The sequence below is a fragment of the Entelurus aequoreus genome, linkage group LG18, assembly GCF_033978785.1.
Source record: "Entelurus aequoreus isolate RoL-2023_Sb linkage group LG18, RoL_Eaeq_v1.1, whole genome shotgun sequence".
NCBI lineage: Eukaryota > Metazoa > Chordata > Actinopteri > Syngnathiformes > Syngnathidae > Entelurus > Entelurus aequoreus.
In genome coordinates this window covers 20,237,079-20,247,436 of record NC_084748.1, presented here as the reverse complement: position 1 = coordinate 20,247,436, position 10,358 = coordinate 20,237,079, and the positions used below count along the sequence as shown (strand labels likewise).

The 10,358-nt window shown below is 47.1% G+C and overlaps 1 protein-coding gene across 1 annotated transcript in view; it reads left to right on the top strand.

Annotated features, from left to right (window-relative positions):
* Positions 1–10,358, top strand: part of LOC133633927 (high affinity choline transporter 1-like) — a 49,306-nt gene that overhangs the window by 6,615 nt on the left and 32,333 nt on the right. The window lies entirely within an intron of this gene.

Here is a 10,358-nt window from a genome sequence, read left to right as displayed (position 1 = left end):
CTCGCTGGATCGGTTCGCAGCTGAGTGTGAAGCGATTGGGATGATAATCAGCACCTCCAAGTCCGAATCCATGGTTCTCACCCGGAAAAGGGTGGAGTGCCATCTCCAGGTTGCGGAAGAGACCCTGCCCCAAGTGGAGGAGTTCAAGTACCTCGGAGTCTGTTCACGAGTGAGGGAAGAGTGGACCGTGAGATCAACAGAGCGGATCGGTGCGGCGTCTTCAGTAATGCGGGACGCTGTATCGATCCGTTGTGGTGAAGAAGGAGCTGAGCCGAAGGCAAAGCTCTCAATTTACCGGTCGATCTACGTTCCCATCCTCACCTATGGTCATGAGCTTTGGGTTATGACCGAAAGGACAAGATCACGGGTAAAGGCGGCCGAAATGAGTTTCCTCCGCCGGGTGGCGGGGCTCTCCCTTAGAGATAGGGTGAGAAGCTCTGCCATCTGGGGGGAGCTCAAAGTACAGCCGCTGCTCCTCCACATCGAGAGGAGCCAGATGAGGTGGTTCGGGCATCTGGTCAGGATGCCACCCGAACGCTTCCCTAGGGAGGTGTTTAGGGCACGTCCGACCGGTAGGAGGCCACGGGGAAGACCCAGGACACGTTGGGAAGACTATGTCTCCCGGCTGGCCTGGGAACGCCTCGGGATCCCCTGGGAGGAGCTGGACGAAGTGGCTGGGGAGAGGGAAGTCTGGGCTTCCCTGCTTAAGCTGCTGCCCCCGCGACCCGACCTCGGATAAGCGGCAGAAGATGGATGGATGGATGGATATTGAGAGAGAGAGAGAATGAGACAGACAGAGAGAGACAGAGAGAGAGAGAGAGAGAGAGAGAGAGAGAGAGAGAGAGAGAGAGAGAGAGAGAGAGAGAGAGAGAGTGTACAGGTCAAAAATTTGGACACACCTTCGTATTTAATGCATTTTCTTTATTTTAATAACTATTTACATTGTAGATTGTCACTGAAGGCATCACAACTATGAATGAACACGTGGAGTTATGCACTTAAGAAAAAAAGGTGAAATAACTGAAAACATGTTTTATATTCTAATTTCTTCAAAATAGCCACCATTTGCTCTGATTACTTTTTCGCACACTCTTGGCATTCTCTCAATGAGTTTCAAGAGGTAGTCACCTGAAATGGTTTTCACTTTACAGGTGTGCTTGATGCTTATCGAGAGAATGCCACGAGTGTGCAAAGCAGTAGTCAGAGCAAATGGTGGCTATTTTGAAGAAAATAGAATATAAAACATGTTTTCAGTTATTTCACAGGTTTTTGTTAAGTCCATAACTCCATGTGTTCATTCATAGTTTTGATGCCTTCAGTAATAATCTACAATGTAAATAGTCATGAAAATAAAGAAAACAGATTGATTGAGAAGAAAGTGTGTCCAAACTTTTGGCCTATCGTTATTCTATACAACATGAGCACTCTACTGTTTTTTTAGGAATTTGCTGCAAAAATGAATGTCTCCCAAGTTAATAGGATAATAATATACAAGGTCTATTTTATTTTACCCAATGTTGGAATGAGTATATCCAGCCTCACTGAGGAATGGCAGATGATTCACGATCGCTGGCCAGGTTTTGATTGATTGATTGAGACTTTTATTAGTAGGTTGCACAGTGAAGTACATATTCCGTACAATTGACCACTAAATGGTAACACCCGAATATGTTTTTCAACTTGTTTAAGTCGGGGTCCACTTAAATTGATTCATGATACAGATACATACTATCATATATACTATCATCATAATACAGTCATCACACAAGATAATCACAATTAATTATTTACATTATTTACAATCAGGGGTGTGGAGGGGGGGGTTAGGATATGGACATCAAGTAGTGGACATAGAGAGAGAGAGAGAGAGAGTTAGAGAGAGAGAGAGAGAGAGAGAGAGAGATAGATCAGAAGGCATAAGAAAAAGTATCTGCATTTGATTGTTTACATTTGATTGTTAGCAATCCGGGGAGGGTGTTAGTTTAGGGTTGTAGCTGCCTGGAGGTGAACTTTTATTGCGGTTTTGAAGGAGGATAGAGATGCCCTTTCTTTTATACCTGTTGGGAGCGCATTCCACATTGATGTGGCATAGAAAGAGAATGAGTTAAGACCTTTGTTAGTTCGGAATTTGGGTTTAACGTGGTTAGTGGAGCTCCCCCTGGTGTTGTGGTTATGGCTGTCATTTACGTTAAGGAAGTAGTTTGACATGTACTTCGGTATCAGGGAGGTGTAGCGGATTTTATAGACTAGGCTCAGTGCTATTTGTTTAACTCTGTCCTCCACCTTGAGCCAGCCCACTTTAGAGAAGTGGGTAGGAGTGAGGTGGGATCTGGGGTGGAGGTCTAGCAGTAACCTGACTAGCTTGTTCTGAGATGTTTGGAGTTTAGATTTGTGTTTGGAGTTTAGATTTGGTCCAGATCCTAACGAGGGAATCCAGGCCACACTTAAATACTGTAATAAAATATTATTTTTTCAAGCTTTACAAGTAAATACTCTTGAACTATATATCCGCAAATCCCAAATATTACTACAGTAAATAAGTAATTCTTGTGCACCCATACTACATGTTTAAATCAGGGTATGGGTTTAAATATGGCGAAAGTCCTTGGTCATCGATTGTATAAATGAATGTGTTCAGTTTTAAGTATAATTATGTTGTGTTGACTATGAACATTTGCAATTATTTTGATGTCCTGGACTTTGTGTCGCCTGGTGTATCCTTTGAAATGCTTTTTTACAAGCAGATAAAAAATACCAGCAGCCCAAATGGGAATTCTTGTTATGCGTCGACAGGGGGGAAGGAGACGGCACAACAACAGGAGGTATAGCTCAACAGGTTTTATTTGAGCTTATAATGTATACGTGGGGTGTGTATGCTACTATGTGTGTGTGTGTAATACTATGTGTGGAAATTTACACAATGTGAATTTACATAGGGTTTGTTGAAGGTGCGTGTTGGTGGTTTCAGCATCTAAGTCCAGAGGGGGAAGATCCAAAAGGGGTTCGTGATCCGAGCAAGGTCCGTTTGGCAGGAGAGAGGCGTCAGTGATCCAAATCCGAGCGTGGGGTCAAAAATCAGGGAAGGCAATCAGAGTCTGGAGGAAACTTCACAGTGGAAGCGCAAAGGCAATGACAGGGACACAGAGGCTGTGGGAACAGGAGATGAAAAAGACAAAATCAGGCCCAGGCATGAGAAGGACAAAAATGAGCACAAGAGAAAGCACATGAGGGAAGCCAGAGATGTGAGAGCTTACTGAACACAGGGCGACGTTCTGGCGACGAGAAGTAAGCGGCGAGTCTCTTTATCCTGCTGCCTCTCATTAGTCCCAGGTGTGTCGATAGAAGATTGTCTCCGGCTGTGTCGGCGCGTGGGCGCGGTCTGCGCAACGAGCGCGGTGCGTGTCCTGCTTGGCTCGCAGCGGAGTTTCGAGGTGCTGCCGCAGCGGAGGAAGAGGCAGACAGCGCGTTTGCCGTAACAGTGCCCCCCCTCTTATGCGAGGCTCCCGACGAGCACCGGAGAGCTCCCGGGTTGGCCCGGTAGAAGTCTTCCAGCAGGGAGGGGTCAGCAAGGTAGGAGGCAGGAACCCAGGACCTGTCCTCTGGCCCATCTCCACGCCCCTACCTTGCCGACGGACACCGAGGATCTCTTTGATGGACCAGACCGGGTCACCCTTATCCAGAATCCTAGGTGGAGGTGGGGTGGGTTCTGGGGAGGACAGGGGAGAACTTAAAACATGAACTATCGGATGTCGCTTCACTGAGGGGGGAAGAGAAAGTCTAACAGCTGCCGGATTAACTATGGCCTCCACCGAAAAAGGTCCTACAAAACGGGGTGCAAGTTTGCGGGATGGTACTTGTAGATGGAGGTCTTTGGCCTGTAGAAACACCTGTTGTCCCGGAAGGTATGAGGGCACCGGAATGCGTCGCCGATTGGCGCTGCGACACATCCTCTCGGAAGCCTTTAGAAGGACAGCACGGGCAGTCTTCCAGATTTGACGGCATCTCTTGATGTGTTTGCGAGTAGATGCTATTGCCGTTTTGATCTCCTGTTGTGGAAACAAAGGGGGATGATACCCGAGGGAACACTCAAAAGGTGACAAACCCGTAGCCGAACTCTTCATGGAGTTGTAGGCAAATTCGACCCAGGGCAGATACTTGCTCCAAGAAGAGGGTTGGCGGGCGGAAACACAACGCAACATGGTTTCCAAACTCTGGTTCGCTCTCTCCGCTTGACCATTGCTCTGAGGGTGGTAGCCAGAAGTGAGACTGACCGTAGCCCCAATCCCTTTGCAAAAGGCCTGCCAAACTCGGGAAGTGAACTGGGGCCCCCGATCCGAGACAATGTCCATCGGGATCCCATGCTGCTTAACAACATGGACTGTGAGGAGGTCAGCTGTCTCGGAAGCAGAGGGAAGTTTGGGTAATGGAACAAAGTGTGCAGCTTTAGAAAAACGATCGATAATAGTGAGGATGGTGGTGTTACCTTGGGATAGGGGAAAACCAGTGATGAAGTCCAAGGATATGTTTTGACCATGGGCGACTGGGAATAGGAAGAGGGCAAAGCAGTCCCGTCGGCGGTCTGTGGGAGGATTTATTACGAGCACAGGTACTGCAAGCGGCGATGAACTCACGAGTATCGATAGCCATGGATGGCCACCAGAACCGCCGGCGGACGAACGAGAGGGTTCGCTGGAATCCGGGATGACAGGTGAAGACGCTGGAATGCCCCCAGTCCAAGACTCGAGGGCGAAGCTCTCGAGGAACACAAAGTTTGTTGGGAAGCCCTCCCTCTGGTCCGGGTTTATTCTGTAGCGCGTCCTGAACCAGTCTTTCCACCTCCCAGGTAACCATACCGATAACTCTGGAGGTAGGGAGGATAATTTCCACAGGTGTGGTGCAGGTGGGCTCCTCGGAAAACTGTCGGGACAAGGCATCAGCTTTAGTGTTGCGAGAGCCTGGCCTGAAAGAAAGATCATAGTCAAATCGACTAAAAAATTGAGACCATCGGGCCTGCCGGTCGTTGAGTCTCCTGGCGGACCGGACATGCAGAAGGTTGCGGTGGTCCGTAAGTACCTGAAACTGGTGTTTGGCCCCCTCGAGCCAATGTCTCCACTCTGTCAGGGCATCGTGGACTGCCAGAAACTCTCGATTTCCTGCATCATAATTTCGTTCAGCGGGGAATAAACGCCTGGAGAAAAACGCACATGGGTGGATATTATTGTCCTGTTTGGAGCGTTGGGATAGTACTGCTCCAATCGCAGAGTCGGATGCGTCCACCTCCACAATAAAAGGACAGTCTGGATCCGGGTGAACGAGGATAGGGGCTGAGATGAAGCTCCTCTTGAGGCACCAGAATGCCATCCCGGCTTCTTGGTTCCATTGAAACTGCATCTTAGTTGAAGTGAGGGAATGAAGAGGTGCGGCCAGCTTGCTGAAGTCCTTAATAAAGCGTCTGCAGAAACCCGCAAATCCCAGGAAACGTCGAAGCTCCGTCCGAGTAGTGGGTTGGGGCCACTCTACCACGGCCTTCACTTTCTTGGGGTCAGCTTTGATATGACCCTTCTCAATCACAAAACCCAGAAAATCAACGGAAGAGGTGTGGAACTCACATTTTCCGCCTTGATGAAGAGACGGTTCTCAAGTCTGCGCTGCAGGACAAGACAGACGTGATGCTGGTGTTCCTGCTGACTCTTAGAAAAAAATGAGAATATCATCAAGGTAGACAACAACAAAACGGTCGATCATGTCCCTGAGGATGTCGTTGACGAGGACCTGGAAAACGGCGGGGGCATTAGTCAGACCAAAAGGCATGACCCGGTATTCAAAGTGGCCTAAATGCGTATTAAACGCCGTTTTCCATTCATCCCCCTCCCTGATGCGTACCAAATGGTAAGCATTTCGTAAGTCCAATTTAGTAAAAATGGTGGCGGGGGCGAGAGGCTCGAAGGAAGAGTTCAGGAGGGGTAGAGGATATTTATTTTTAATGGTGATACAGTTAAGTTGCCGGTAGTCTATGCAGGGTCTGAGGGAGCCATCCTTCTTTCTGACGAAAAAAAACCCAGCTGCCACAGGTGATTTGGACGGTGTGATGAAGTCCCTCATGGCCTGTTTCTCCGGGAGGGACAAGTTGTACAGACGACTGGAAGGCAGGATTGCGTTGGGGATGAGATCGATAGCGCTGTCGTATGGTCTGTGGGGCAGTAGAGACAGAGCTTGCTCCTTGCTAAAAACTGTGGCTAGGTCTTTGACTCGGGAGAGGTCCACTGGGGGTGAGATGGGTCTAGGATTACTAGGAGGGATCACTGCGGATCTGACACAGTGTGCGTGACAGTGGTTGCTCCAAGCCAGGATCTTTCCAGTTGACCAAGAAATATGGGGGTCGTGTTGACTCAACCAAGAGCGGCCGAGAACGAGAGGGGGCCAATGGGGCGTCCAGTACCCAGAGATGGATGGTCTCCGTGTGGTTGCCCGAAAGAGTTAATGAAAGGGCCCCTGTGCGATGCTTGATAGGACCCAAAGGATGTCCATCGAGAGCCTGGGCGGAGATGAAAGTCTCGAGTGGAACTAGGGGAATTCCTACTTGTCGGGCGTACTCCAGATCGATGAAACTTTCATCAGCTCCAGAGTCCAAATAAGCCCCCACCAATATTGTATTAGCCTCCCATGTTAATGTTGCGGGGGAAAAAATTCCAGGGCTACCTCCTTTATGTGTAGAGGGGAGGGTGGTATGGCTCACCAGGAGCCCCTTGACTGGTGAGCCTGATCTTTTGGCCGTGTAGGGCAATTGCGAATTATGTGGTCAGCCCGACCGCAGTAGAGACACAGACGACATTGAAACCTACACTCCCGCTCCTCAAAAGTAAGACGAGATCTACCTATCTGCATAGGTTCGGAGGGTGTGACCGAATATTAAGTAGCGGTACCTGTCTGTCTCATGGGATGTTGGCTGGGAGGTCGAGAAGATGTTGTCGACACGGAACCAGTAGAGGCATACTCCCTCTCCGCCTCTCTTTCCGCCAGTCTTTGGTCGAAGAGCAATGCCAGTTCGATGAGCTCACGACAAGAAGATGGCCTATCCCGAAGCAAGCCGTCCTTAATGGTCTCACTCAGACCTCTCCTGTAGGCGCTCTGTAGAGCCTTGTCATCCCATCCACTATCTGCTGCCAGGGTGCGGAACTCCAAGGTGTAAGTAGCCACGGAGCGACGGCCCTGTCGAAGGGAGTGAAGTTTGGAGGCGGAGTCTCCCCCGTCGGTAGGATGGTCAAAAACAGCCCGAAACTCTCTACGGAAAGCCGCATAATCAGTCTTAAGACCTAATGTCTCGCTAAGGGCTGCCGTGGCCCACTTTAATGCGGGACCCGAGAGTAGGGAAAACATAAATGCAATTTTGGCACCGTCATTTGCATATCGGGAAGGTTGATGTTGAAAAATTAGCTCACATTGCACCAAGAAGCCTCGACAAAGTTCAAAATCCCCCTCGAAAACTCTAGGGCTGGCTATCGTGGGTTCTCGGAGTGGAGACTGTGCTCCGATTGTGGGTGTCACCGAAGCTCCCAGAGCCGGTGTGGGGGGTGTCACCTAACGGGGGTCGAGAGTTTCCAACCTAGCCAGAATGCTAGCGAAGGCGACGTCCAATTTGTCCTCAGAAGCGAGCCTGATGTTGTTGGAGGACAGTTTGAACAGAAGAAAAGTCAGTTGTAGGGGCTACTCGAGAACGGGGGGTGGACTGAGATCCTTGGGTACCGTCTGGTTCCATCTTGGCCAGAACGTACTGTTATGCGTCGACAGGCGGGAAGGAGACGGCACAACAACAGGAGGTATAGCTCAACAGTTTTTATTTGAGCTTATGATGTATACGTGGGGTGTGTATGCTACTATGTGTGTGTGTGTAATACTATGTGTGGAAATTTACACAATGTGAATTTACCAAGGGTTTGTTGAAGGTGCGTGTTGGTGGTGTCAGCATCCAAGTCCAGAGGGGGAAGATCCAAAAGGGGTTCGTGATCCGAGCAAGGTCCGTTTGGCAGGAGAGAGGCGTCAGTGGTCCAAATCAGAGCGTGGGGTCAAAAATCAGGGAAGGCAATCAGAGTTGGGGGAAACTTCACAGTGGAAGCGCAAAGGCAATGACAGGGACACGGAGGCTGTGGGAACAGGAGATGAAAAAGACAAAATCAGGGCCAGGCATGAGAAGGACAAAAATGAGCACAAGAGAAAGCACATGAGAGAAGTCAGAGACGTGAGAGCTTACTGAACACAGGGCGACGTTCTGGCGACGAGAAGTCAGCGGCGAGTCTCTTTATCCTGCTGCCTCTCATTAGTCCCAGGTGTGTCGATAGAAGATTGTCTCCGGCTGTGTCGGCGCGTGGGCGCGGTCTGCGCAATGAGCGCGGGGGCGTGTCCTGCTTGGCTTGCAGCGGAGTCTCGAGGTGCTGCCGCAGCGGAGGAAGAGGCAGACAGCTTGTGTCACTCTGTTAGAATTAATGTTTTTCCACGATGATCCTATTTGTTCCAATGCATACCACTTTTTCTCCTGCAGTCCTTCTTTCGTAAATTAGATAGTCAGATTTTCTTTTGTAAATTAGATTAAAATTTGGATTTCCTTTGGAATAATAATATTCACAGGTTACATAAACCATATTTACCCAAATCGTCGGGAGGAATAGCACTACCAAACTTTAGGTTTTACTGCTGGGCCAGCAACATTAGAATTCTTAAATATTGGCTGCAATATGAAGCATTTGATCCCCCTCCGTTATGGCTGGTTATGGAAGCTAACTCAACTAAACCAGTATCTTTTAGGACTCTGGTTTACTCTCTCATCCACTCTCCTATCTCCTATTTCCATTCTTTACAAAAAATCCAATTGTAAAAACCTAATTCAGAAATTGGGTTCAGTTTAAGCACCATTTGGCTTACAGACTATTTCTAGTCAACATCACTGCTAAACATGTTTTACCCCACTCTCTTGTTGATAATGCCTTTTTAAGATGGTCAAGTCTGGGGATCAACAACATTAAAGATTTATAAAATGTTACTTAGTTCCAGTAACTTTGTGATAAATGTTACTCCTTAATCAACACTTTTTATTTTTTAGATATCTACAGGTCCGCAATTTTGTTCGAAATAATTTTCCCAGGTTTCAAAACTTACCGACTGACACAGTTTTAGATGCTTTTTTGACATTACTTCTGACTTTAAAAGGATCAATTACATGTATTCACAATCACATTTTTCATTTTTCAATTCAATTAAGTCACTTTAGGGGTGAGGGGTGACTTGGGAGTGACCCTATGTGAGGAGAGCTGGACAGAAATGTTAAGTAGAGTTCATAGATTTTCAATTTGTGCTAGACACAGCCTTATGCAATGTAAGCTAATACATCATATCTATTATACCAAGGTCCGGCTGGTTAAGATGTATGACAAATTGTCTCTATTATGTGATCTGTGTCAACAGTCTACAGCTAACCAAGTGCATATGTTTAGGCTCTGCCCATCCCTGTGCAGTCATTGGACAGAAATGTTTAAAACTTTGTCTTTGATAATTTCCCAAAGCGGACTATTTGGGGTATCCCCTCTGTCATCATCGCTTAGCAAATCCAAAAAGAACGTTAACTGAGAAAGTATATGAAAGCAGAGGCAGGCTTTTGACAAAACATTTTGTCGAAAAACCGAATCGTATGAAAATTGATGCGTATAAAAATCGAGCAGGGGTGGGATTGAATAGGTTTTGCTTGTTCCTACTCCTTTTTGGACATGTTGTAATGAGAAATGGAAATGTGTAATATGTGATTTAACACACATTTTCGAAATAAACAGAAACATTATCACTGTATATCATTCTAACCTGAGCACAGCCTCTTGTTGGACTACAGAGATGCACATTACACGTTAGAAATCTTCAATGTTTCTTATAATAAGAGTTATACTGTATTTACAGTGCACATACATACACACTTGTAGAGCAAAAACACATGAGCCATGCATGTGAGTCAGGCATTTGTTGACTTTGGCAACAGTCCCATCTTCTCAGCCATTCCTTCCATGCTTTCTCTTAAACGTATATACAGTACATACTCGTTTGGCTTGCATTTTTCAGACATTTCCCTAGACAAACATTTCCTTTTCCCTTTATGCATTCTCAAGTGAATGTCCATACATTCTTCTGACAGCTTTAATTCCAGCTTTCATGTGCATTGTTTTTCCTCCATAAAATGCTTTCCAAGAAACAACTCTCCTGTGATAATTTAGATAAACACTCAAGTTGTTTGGGGCTGCATTAACACAGTTGCGTAAATGTAAAAGTATTTCAATGTGCAGGAAAATAATATCAAAGTTTAAAAGACCAGTCAGTACACT